At 35.8% G+C, this 12,806-nt stretch overlaps 1 protein-coding gene across 2 annotated transcripts in view; it reads right to left on the bottom strand.

The window, feature by feature from the left end:
• Positions 1-12,806, bottom strand: part of LOC127634678 (guanine nucleotide-binding protein G(olf) subunit alpha-like) — a 149,997-nt gene that overhangs the window by 69,242 nt on the left and 67,949 nt on the right. The window lies entirely within an intron of this gene.

Below are 12,806 nucleotides of genomic sequence, written 5' to 3'. Positions count from 1 at the left end.
ACGTTAATTCAGTGCGATTAATTGTACAAAAATAACGCGTTAAAAACATTTACGCATTTAATCGCAATGACCCCCAATGACTAAGGGAGATAATAAGGAAGAGTCCTGAGAAATGCAAGCTTGTAGTACCACCTGTTTACTCCAGAGGGCAGTAAGTGAAATTTCAGCTGTATGAGCATTGCGCAGTTTATACAGTGAAGAAAAAATTTCAGGAGGCACAACAACACGTTCGTGCGTTCAAAACACTTGAAGGAGTGCAAATGCGAACTAAGGGATCTCAAGATGTGTTTGAAGGTTGAGTATTAAACTATATTTAACTTGAAACAGTGACCTAAACATTTTATGTTTATGATGCAACGCACCCGTGACGCTACACAAGCATGTCTGATGCTGGATTGAGATGGTGCTAAATTTGGAAATTACCCATAAATATTTAATCACAAATAAAATCAAAGAAATTTCCTTTAAACTTATTTATAAGCACTACCTCACTAATTATTTTCTTGTAGAGAGATTTAATTGTGATGTCGATATATTCTGTACATTTTGTGGTCTGCAGGAGGAAAACATTTTTCATTTATTTTGGAGTTGTCCCTGCTCGACTTGTTTTTGGTCTGATTTCTGCAAGATTGTTAGAGATCATATTATTCCCAGCTTTCAACTTTGTTTAGAAAATGTTTTATTTGTTTTTTTTTAGCTATGACATGTCTCTTCATAAGGAATATTATTTGATTAATGTGCTGTATTTGTTGGCAAAGTTTAGTATTCATAAATGTAAGTATGGTGGTTATAAACCATTAGATTTAATTTTTTAATTCAGAGGTTCAGCAATACCCAAGAACAATTTCCAATTTGAGTAACAAGAAAGCTGTAAAGTGTATTGAAATATGTAAACAATTTGATATTTTTATTAAACTGTTTATTTATTTATTTTCCTTTTTGTTGTTGTTTGTTTTAATATACCTCTTGGCTCTAGATGTAAAAGTTTTGTAAGCATTAATAAAAAAAAATAAAAAACATGTGTGACGCAGGTGTAAATTGACAGGTTCTTAAACAAGCCTTCATAATAAATCTCCAACTGATTTACAAATTCACTTGTGAAATAGATTGCTAACTGTATGGTAGTAAACAATACATTGTATTCTAAAGCTGCTTTTTGTATTGTCCTATAAATGATTAAGAATGTAATGCATTTTAATTATCTGAATATTTTTTTATATATATATATATATATATATATATATATATATATATATATATATATATAAAAAACTAAATATATATATATATATATATATATATATATATATACATATATTAAAAATAGCCCTACTTTAAACACTTATTTAAAGTTTTGGAAAAGATAAACAAATACCACATGTATCCTCTCTAAATACCTTGTGTAACTATTGTAAGTGCAACAGCAGACAACCTATTAAATAGTTGCTGAGGAAGGATTGGTCAAGAATGTTTTAAAGGAGGGGCTTAGCGAAGGGTACTGATCACTCATCAATAATAACACACTTTAGGTCTGGGCGATATGGCAAAAAATATTATCGTAAGTTCATCAAAAGTCCAAAGTGATGCAGGCAGAGATCAGGGATGTGAAACGCAGATCAACCTGGCCGGTAATTTTGGTGAGGTCCATCCTAAATCCAAGGTTCAGACAACTGCATATGAAGTATCCCATGTCTTATGGTTGGAGTTGGCATCAGTACATCCTCTGAAGTCCATCATAATAGACTGAAGTGATGTTTGGCTGGCATCGGCTGCATTTAGTCATCATCATTCAGCAAAGAACTATCAGCCAATTAATCGGTGGTTATCTAATTGGTTCTCTGCCTTTTACACCAGTTTAATTAATTGATGTAAGGCAATGAGTGCCAATAAAAAACAAAAAAACTAAAACAAATGATCAATCTATTAATTTGAAAATAAAAACATAAATAAACCAATTTATAAATGGAAAAATGAACAGACACATTAAAATGTAATTAATTAATGCTTAAAATGTTAACTAAAAGTAACTATAAAATAGCACATTAATACGTTATTTTTAAATGCACCTTTTAAATTGCATTGTTAAAAAGCATTTGGCATTTGCTTCTTTCACTCATTTGCCAGTTGCTTTTCTTTATCGTTTTTACTTTGGCTTTTCTTTTTCCATTTGACCTTCCATGAATTATGAATTTACTGTATATATATTTGTGAACGAATCCCCTTACATAGGTCCCCCCCAATGCTGTGAAGGGGGTGATTTGTCCCTCCCAATAATGCATTTGTACTTGTTTATATATTTTTTATCAATGATGAAAAGGTACCTTGCAATTGCATGACTGTCATAATCAAGACAAAAATTTAAGTCCTCCATCCACTGTACAAATTGGTATTTCCAAGCTAGTGTTACGCAATTCCCCTCTAGTGTAGATAACAGTGTCACGTGGTAGCTGTTACTTTTCTCAGCATTGGCCAAGATGGGCCAATTACATTAAAGGGTAGGAAAGGTAGGAATCCTTGAATTATCAGTTTTATTAAAATCCAGTGTAAAATTACTCCAAAGGGATATAAAACATGATGACGTAATGTCAACAAACCCTAAAATGATGATTAAAACAACCTTACAGCTGAAGTAATATATAAGTTTAAACAAAAGAATGAATGTAATTTCATATATCTGTCTTTAAACCCTCCACAAATTGGCCCCATTTACTTCCATTGGAAGTGCCCCACTGTAACCTCGATTTGTGCCTTTTATTTTTTAAGAAAACGGATGAGTCTGGTTTTTTGTGGTAATCAACATTATGCCACAAATGCTGTCGAGTGAGCTTAACTTGTATTGAACCCAGACTATTCCTTAACTTTTTTTCTGAAACATTAAGCCTTATACTTTTTCTGAATGTTTGATATGATAAACAGTGTATTATCCAATGAATATAATTTTCTATTTATCTGTGCATTTCATTTTGGACAAACACAATATTAAGAAGCACAGAATTTATTTTCAACAGTAGTCATGTACACAGAAGGTTGACATGGAAAATACAGTATTTTTTAATTATTATTCCACATAGACCATTTTAAATGAATTAGAATGAAACATTTGTTCAACAAAAGTGTGCTTGCTTGCCTTCTGTGTATCACCAGCTGTCCGACATTTCTAATTTAGGTCCACCTTTTCCAGATTACTATTTAGGGCATTTATATCAATAAAATTTAACTTAAAATATTTAAAAGATGGACATAAAGTGTCTTAAAAGTGATATAACAAACTGTGGATTTGCCACTGCTTGATAGGAGCGGCTGAGGGAATGTCAGGCAGTGAAGAGAAGCGTTTGCATCAGATACGTTCAGGATCTGGCGTAAATGCAGACCAGATGTCTGGTGGCTTTCTTTAGTGGCTCGGTACCGAGAAAGACTAATGGAGAGAAAGACTAATGGAGAGAAAGACTAATGGCGGCCGCTGAGCATCATTTTAGTCAGAGTGCTCGCTCTGTTGATGGCATCACGGATTACAGCTCCCTTCCTGGACACAATTCACTGTGCATGTAAACTGCGATTAAGAGGGTGTGTCTTAAAACTAAGTCGAAATTTCATTGGTTTCTTCCATGAGTCAACTGTCCAATGGCATTTTTAGCAATTGTTAAATGGAAAGAAACGACATTGGAAAATGGATGAAGAAAAGCAACTGGCAAATAAATTAATAAAGCAATTGACAAATGCTTTTTTAAAATGCAGTTTAAAGGGTGAATTTAAAAATATCTTATTAATGTGCTTTTTTGTAACATTTAATTGCATTTTGAACATGAATTAAGAACATATAATTTTCTATTTCAAGATTTATTAATGCACAATTGTATATAAATATAATTATTTCTTTATTCCCTTTTCTGATTAAAATGTGTTATTGATTCATATAGTTGACAAAGAAAAACAAAACATATATACATCAACATTTAATACTACCAATAATATCCCTCCCCAATCACCAACCCCACCCAACAGCCAACGAACATCCCACACACAATAAATAAATAAATAAATAAATAAATATATATATATATATATATATATATATATATATATATATATATATATATATATATATATATATAAAATAATCATGCACATTTAAAACTATGCCTCTCTCTAAACAGCCCCTCCCAGAGAGTCCCCCCAAAACACCTGCCACCCTCCCCATCTCCGTGCACCACTCCCTAAATGACGGTGCTCCAGCCGACTTCCATCCCTTAACCTCTGTGGTCTGAGGGTGTTTTGGGCCCTGGAGAAGTTTTGACATGCCTTGACATTTGTGCTTTTACAGTTGCTTAAAAACATATTAATGTCTAAAGTCTGATAAAAATGTATTCAGCACAAACAGGGCTACAATAGTATGTGAGCAACATGTGTGTACATGTTTGTATTTTTGAGAAAATAACATTTAAGCGTGGTGTTTAAGTCATTGAAAAAAGGCCATAGAACACATACTAAATATTTGTCCACAAGAATTTTGAGAACTAGAGTTTTTACTACAAAATGATGTGAAAACCATCCTGATCATTCATACAAAACAATATCGTAATTTCACTTTTGTAAGACACTTTTTGCGTTTGAAAGGTTATATGCGAGGAGGTGTGAATGATCATGAATATTGATTGTAATTCACACCTGAGGAGACAAAGACACCTCCCCTGGGCCTATCAATGAGGAATGTGACAGAAAGAGAATGAAAGCGAGGAGATGTAATGATCAAAATCAACTTCAAGTTAAAAGAAGTAATCGGACTATACATTTTCTATAAATAAAGACTTTACTTAATTTTAGACCTTCACTGCCATTTAAAAGAAGTCTCTTCTGCTCACCAAGGCTGCATTTATTTGATTCCAAATACAGTAAAAACAGTGATATTGTGAACTATTTTTACAATTTAAAAGAACAGTTTTCTATTTGAATATATTGTAAAATGCAATTTGTGATAAAAGCTGAATTTTCAGCATCATTACTACAGTCTTCAGTGTCACATGATCCTTCAGAAATCATTATAATATGCTGATTTTCTAATATGGGCATATTTAAAGTGCATTTGACAAATTTACTTGCTATAAATGTGTCAAACACTATAAAACTTGCTTATTAGGAGTCATATGGCTGTCCTGGCTGGCAAGTCTGGAAACAGTCCCACTAGTAAAATATATACATGTTTATATAAAATACCATGTCAACTTATATGTAAGTAAAACTAAACGACTTACTCATCTGAAATTGTATCCTTGGATGGATCAAGACTCTTCAAAATACAAATGTTCATCGGAGTCCCACTCTTCTTCTGGGGAAAATGTTAACTCTTCGTCACTATCCAGTAGTTTCCTCACTCGTGTATCGTGCGATCCTCCAAACACGCAGGAAGTTGAATGAACTTGATATTTTTAAGGCACAGTCGGGGGTGTTTACCATTTGCATTGATCGTCTCAGCACATTACCATATCAATATCGCACCCTCTGCCCGTGGGTGTGATCACATTAGGGATAATTAGCTGAACCAGGAGAAATTGTACATCGCTTTGTTTCATACAGATTACATTGCAGGGGAATATTTGTTTTAAATTGGAATTGTTTTATTTAGAAGTAGACCTTTTAAGCTTTCTTTAGACATGTTTCATGTTTGTGTGATAAGTATTTGCGGAGTTTCAGTTAACTTTTGTGACGTATTTCAGAAATATGTTCGCGAACACAGAGACTGCTGAAAGCGCACCCTTTTATTTTATTTATTTTACAAAAGCAAAAGATTTTGTTATTATTGTGAGTGTACACAAATAAAAGTAGACCCTTTATAGTCTCTAATGATATCTCTATGTATCCCCCAAAATGACAGAGAATTTTATGTTATTTCCAGCAGGACATGCCGGCGTGTCCATTGACCCCAGAGGGTTAAAACAATAACATATGTCATAACACTGGTCAGAACCCAATTTTTAATGTGTTTATCCCCTATACTGATGACCACCCCATCACCTGAAATACAGATTCTGAGGCTAAAAGAGTGCCCATCATGTCAAACACAATAGTCTGAACCTTCAAACAAAATTCTTGGATCCACACACCACTAAAAAAAATGGGTTGTGTCTCCATCTTCTGATTGGCATCGCCAGCAGGTGGGTGTGTCTTTAACACCAAGCCTATACAATCTAGAGAGGGTCTAATATAATCTATTTAAAATCTTGAAATTGCATAATGCGCACCCTTGCATCTCCAGATACAGACTTGATGTTTTTTTTTAATCCTAGGCCACACTCTCTCCTCCAATACCAAGTTCAAATCTTTCTCCCATAATCTCTTGATAGAAGTAAAAGCTCCATCCCCAGACTCAGAAGTAGCAGGGAGTAATACACTGAGGCCTCATGACTTTTTCCAAAAGCCGTAATCACCACTAACAGAGTATCTACCGCTTTAGGGGGGTGTATGCTACTCCCAAAAATAGTACAGAGCAGATGGCCTAAAGAACTGAGATCTGGGAATCCCAAAAAATTGAACCATATTTTCAAAGGATCTCAACACTCCACTCTCATACGGGTCACCAAGTGTATTAATCTCCCTCACAATCCAATTTGACTAGCAGAAAGTGGACTTATTAATACATAATTTTGGGTTCAGCCACATGCTCAAGGCAACATTTAAATAAATGTTCGAAATAAACACTCTGGAAACTTTTGTCCATACTGAGTGCAAATGCGAGATAACGGGGTGTAATTTAACCACTCCGATTAGTTTGATAGAAAGGCTTTGCAATAGCGAAATAGGGGCAAGAACTTCCTGTTACAATATAAAAACCAGGGAGGGTCTCTCTCAGGTGGAAGTGACCAATGAGCCAAATATCTGAGACCAAATGCATAATAAAACAAAATCTTGGATAGGCTAAGATTTGATAACCTTTGACCTTTGTTAATCAGTCTTTGTAATTTATTGAAATGTAATCTGGGATGAGAGGGGGACATAAACAGGGAGATTGTAGCAGGTAGATGAATTGTGGAATACAATTCATTTTAATAACATTAAACTTCCCAATCATAGATAAATGTGATGAAGTCCACCTGCTGGGAATAAAATGCCCAAATACTTAATGCCCTGTTTGAGCCATTGGAAGACGCCCATCTGAAAAGCAGTCACTGGGCAGTACGCTGTCAGAGCCAGAGATTTGTATTTAGACCAATTGATTCTGTATCCTGAGAACTAAGAAAAGGAACTAGATAGGTACATTTCCTGAAGAAAATGTGAGTGGTGCTTGCCGTGGCAAAACTCGTGAAATAGCATTTTATAACTGCTGAGAAATGTGATTTGTTACTCGGTTGCTAGGGTACCCCCATCTGGTTGCTAGGCAGTTACCATAGTGATACTTATCAAGTCTCCTTGGCATCCTGACTGAAATAAATCAACCCAGAAGTCTGTACGATTTTCTGGTGCAGATATAGTTATTGCTAAAAGGTTGCTAGGGTACTCTGTTTAGTTGCTAGGGAGTGGCTTGGCAGCTGCCAATCATGAAACTACAAAGGCTGCTTGTCAGTGTGAATGATATAAACCAACCCCCATCTCTATACGATGTTCTGATGCAGAGATATAGGTCTTGCAAAATGGTTGCTAGGGTACTCTGTTTGGTTTCTAGGGAGTGGCTTGGCAGCTGCCAATCATGAAACTCTAAAGGCTGCTTGTCAGTATTAATGATATGAACCAACTCCCATGCCTCTGTGACATTCAGAATGGAAGATATCCCTCTATGGATTTTGGTTGCTAAGGTGCTCGACAATGGTTGCTAGGGAGGGGCTAGGAAGTGTTGAGGTGATTCATGATTGCTGTTTGCTGTCCCGAGTCAAACAAGAGCACCCTTGTGTTTCTATGTCACTTATATCCAAAGATATCCCTTTGATGTCTTTCATTAGAAGTCTATGGGACTTGTTGCTAAGGTGCTCTAAATGGTTGCTAGGGCGTGGCTTGATAGCTTCACAATGATCCTGAGAGACTGATTGGTCATCTGAGTAAAATGAGCCCGCCCCCTTGTCTCTATGACACTGTGATCCAGAGCTATGTTCAATACAAAATCCCTATCAAAATCCCTATGCAATGTGCACCATTGTAAGTCAATGGGGCAACTTTGGGCAGCTCCTGCCCCCCAGGGGTGCAACTTTTACCCCATATTGAGGTATGCTCTTACAGAGCGTGCCAGCCTCTTCAAATGTGGCAAATCACACATTTCTACGAAATCCTCGCTCGGAGCTCTGACTCGTCAAAATTTGTCGCAATGTTAAGTCTATGGGACTTTTTTGGCTGCTTTTTTGCCCCTGGGGCAAACATCGTACACCCGATCGCTTAGAAAAGATATAGTATACCTCTCCTCAAAGAGCCGCACGATTTGACACCTCACGCAGCGGTTTTTTAGCACATTTTTTAGCACTTTGCTAGGTGATGCTAACACATTTTAAGCATGTTTTAGCACTTTGCTAGGCAATGCTAGCACGTTTTTAGCATGTTTTAGCACTTCGCTAGGAGATGCTAGCATATGTTAGCATGATGCTAGCACATTTTAAGCATTTTTTAGCACTTAGCTAGGCGATGCTAGCATGTGTTAGCATGATGCTAGCATGTTTTTAGTATGTTCTAGTGCTTCGCTAGGCGATGCTAGCATGTGTTAGCATGATGCTAGCACGTTTTTAGCAAGTTTTAGCACTTCGCTAGGCGATGCTAGCATATGTTAACATGATGCTAGCACATTTTAAGCATTTTTTAGCACTTAGCTAGGCGATGCTAGCATGTGTTAGCATGATGCTAGCACATTTTTAGCATGTTTTAGCACTTCGCTAGGCGATGCTAGCATATGTTAGCATGATGCTAGCACATTTTAAGCATTTTTTAGCACTTAGCTAGGCGATGCTAGCATGTGTTAGCATGATGCTAGCGCGTTTTTAGCATGATTTAGCACTTTGCTAGACGATGCTAGCATGTGTTAGCATGATACTAGCCCGTTTTTAGCATTTTTTAGCACTTCGCTAGGCGATTTTAGCATGATGCTAGCACGTTTTTAGCATGTTTTAACGTGTGGCTAAGAAGATTTTAGGTCATTACTTTTTGGCTGCTTGATAAAATAAATCCTCTGAGGGAGAGAGAGAGGGAGAGATGCAGAGCTGACAGGCCCTTTTTGTCTGTGTGTGTGAAAATGTCAGTTTGGATTTAAATTTCTGAACATTCCGCAATGTTGTCAATGGGATTTTTCCAGTTTTTGATCATCCGCTGTGGGAAAACCATAAGTCCGATCAGTTAGAAAAGATATAGCACACTATTCGGGATTAGTCTGAAGGCCTGTGCCGAGTTTGGTGCATGTAGCTTAAAAGCTCTAGGAGGAGTTAGTCTTGGTAATTTTAGTCTCAGAAGAATAATAATAACTAGAAAAAGTTCGTCGAGACAAACTTTAAGTTGGCTTGTGAAAGTTTGGACCAGAAAGTTTGAAGTTTAAAGTAGTTTGAAGTTTAAATTAGTTTATAGTTTAAATTAGTTTAAAGTTTAAAGTAGTCTAAAGTTTAAATTAGCTTGAATTTTAAAGTAGTTTGAAGTTTAAAGTAGTTTGAAGTTTAAATTAGTCTAAAGTAGTTTGAAGTTTAAATTAGTTTGAATTTTAAAGTAGTTTAAAGTTTAAAGTAGTTTATAGTTTAATGTAGTTTGAAGTTTAAAGTAGTTTATAGTTTAAATGAGTTTAAAGTTTAAATTAGTTTAAAGTTTAAAGTAGTTTGTAGTTTAAAGTAGTTAAAAGTTTAACTTAGTTGCTAGATAGATAGATAGATAGATAGATAGACACAGATAGATAGATAGATATTTACCCTCAGATAGATAGATAGATATAGATAGATAGATATTTACCCTCAGATAGATAGATAGATATTGACCCTTAGATAGATAGATAGATATTGACCCTCAAATAGATAGACAGATAGATAGATAGATAGATACTGACCCTCAGATAGATAGATAGATAGACAGATGCTAGCACGTTTTTAGCATTTTTTAGTACTTCGCTAGGTGATGCTAGCATGTGTTAGCATGATGCTAGTACGTTTTTAGCATCTTTTAGCACTTCGCTAGGCGATGCTAACATGTGTTAGCATGATGCTAGCACTTTTTTAGCATGTTTTAGCACTTCGCTAGGCGATGCTAGCATGTGTTACCAGTGTAGACTGATTCCCAAACAAATGACTCTAATGAGCCAGTTCTTTTGAATCTACAGTGTGAAACATACAGTGTGACCAGTGTAGACTGATTCCCAAATAAATGACTCTAATGAGCCGGTTCTTTTGAATCTACAGTGTGAAACATACAGTGTGACCAGTGTAGTCTGATTCCCAAATGAATGACTCTAATGAGCCGGTTCTTTTGAATCTAGTGTGAAACATACAGTGTGACCAGTGTAGTCTGATTCCCAAATTAATGACTCTAATGAGCCAGTTCTTTTGAATCTAAAACGTGAAACATACAGTGTGACCAGTGTAGTCTGATTCCCAAATTAATGACTCTAATGAGCCAGTTCTTTTGAATCTACAATGTGAAACATACAGCGTGACCAGTGTAGTCTGATTCCCAAATGAATGACTCTAATGAGCCAGTTCTTTTGAATCTAGTGTGAAACATACAGTGTGACCAGTGTAGTCTGATTCCCAAATTAATGACTCTAATGAGCCAGTTCTTTTGAATCTAAAACGTGAAACATACAGTGTGACCAGTGTAGTCTGATTCCCAAATTAATGACTCTAATGAGCCAGTTCTTTTGAATCTACAATGTGAAACATACAGCGTGACCAGTTTAGTCTGATTCCCAAATTAATGACTCTAATGAGCCGGTTCTTTTGAATCTACAATGTGAAACATACAGTGTGACCAGTGTAATCTGATTACAATATTAATGACTCTAATGAGCCGGTTCTTTTGAATCTACAATGTGAAACATACAGTGTGACCAGTGTAATCTGATTACAATATTAATGACTCTAATGAGCCGGTTCTTTTGAATCTACAATGTGAAACATACAGTGTGACCAGTGTAATCTGATTACAATATTAATGACTCTAATGAGCCGGTTCTTTTGAATCTACAATGTGAAACATACAGTGTGACCAGTGTAGTCTGATTCCCAAATTAATGACTCTAATGAGCCGGTTCTTTTGAATCTACAATGTGAAACATACAGTGTGACCAGTGTAGACTGATTCCCAAACAAATTACTCTAATGAGCCAGTTCTTTTGAATCTACAGTGTGAAACATACAGTGTGACCAGTTTAGTCTGATTCCCAAATTAATGACTCTAATGAGCCAGTTCTTTTGAATCTACAATGTGAAACATACAGTGTGACCAGTGTAATCTGATTACAATATTAATGACTCTAATGAGCCGGTTCTTTTGAATCTACAATGTGAAACATACAGTGTGACCAGTGTAATCTGATTACAATATTAATGACTCTAATGAGCCGGTTCTTTTGAATCTACAATGTGAAACATACAGTGTGACCAGTGTAGTCTGATTCCCAAATTAATGACTCTAATGAGCCGGTTCTTTTGAATCTACAATGTGAAACATACAGTGTGACCAGTGTAGACTGATTCCCAAACAAATTACTCTAATGAGCCAGTTCTTTTGAATCTACAGTGTGAAACATACAGTGTGACCAGTTTAGTCTGATTCCCAAATTAATGACTCTAATGAGCCAGTTCTTTTGAATCTACAGTGTGAAACATACAGTGTGACCAGTTTAGTCTGATTCCCAAATGAATGACTCTAATGAGCCAGTTCTTTTGAATCTACAATGTGAAACATACAGTGTGACCAGTGTAGTCTGATTCCCAAATTAATGACTCTATTGAGCCAGTTCTTTTGAATCTACAATGTGAAACATACAGTGTGACCAGTGTAGTCTGATTCCCAAATGAATGACTCTAATGAGCCGGTTCTTTTGAATCTAGTGTGAAACATACAGTGTGACCAGTGTAGTCTGATTCCCAAATTAATGACTCTAATGAGCCACTTCTTTTGAATCTAAAACGTGAAACATACAGTGTGACCAGTGTAGTCTGATTCCCAAATTAATGACTCTAATGAGCCAGTTCTTTTGAATCTACAATGTGAAACATACAGCGTGACCAGTTTAGTCTGATTCCCAAATTAATGACTCTAATGAGCCGGTTCTTTTGAATCTACAATGTGAAACATACAGTGTGACCAGTGTAATCTGATTACAATATTAATGACTCTAATGAGCCGGTTCTTTTGAATCTACAATGTGAAACATACAGTGTGACCAGTGTAATCTGATTACAATATTAATGACTCTAATGAGCCGGTTCTTTTGAATCTACAATGTGAAACATACAGTGTGACCAGTGTAATCTGATTACAATATTAATGACTTTAATGAGCGGTTCTTTTGAATCTACAATGTGAAACATACAGTGTGACCAGTGTAGTCTGATTCCCAAATTAATGACTCTAATGAGCCGGTTCTTTTGAATCTACAATGTGAAACATACAGTGTGACCAGTGTAGACTGATTCCCAAACAAATTACTCTAATGAGCCAGTTCTTTTGAATCTACAGTGTGAAACATACAGTGTGACCAGTTAATCTGATTCCCAAATTAATGACTCTAATGAGCCAGTTCTTTTGAATCTACAATGTGAAACATACAGTGTGACCAGTGTAATCTGATTACAATATTAATGACTCTAATGAGCCGGTTCTTTTGAATCTACAATGTGAAACATACAGTGTGACCAGTG

The sequence above is a fragment of the Xyrauchen texanus genome, chromosome 41 (assembly GCF_025860055.1).
Source record: "Xyrauchen texanus isolate HMW12.3.18 chromosome 41, RBS_HiC_50CHRs, whole genome shotgun sequence".
Taxonomy (NCBI): domain Eukaryota; kingdom Metazoa; phylum Chordata; class Actinopteri; order Cypriniformes; family Catostomidae; genus Xyrauchen; species Xyrauchen texanus.
The sequence above is the reverse complement of the archived record's forward strand: the minus strand, read 5'-3'. Positions and strand labels throughout refer to the sequence as shown.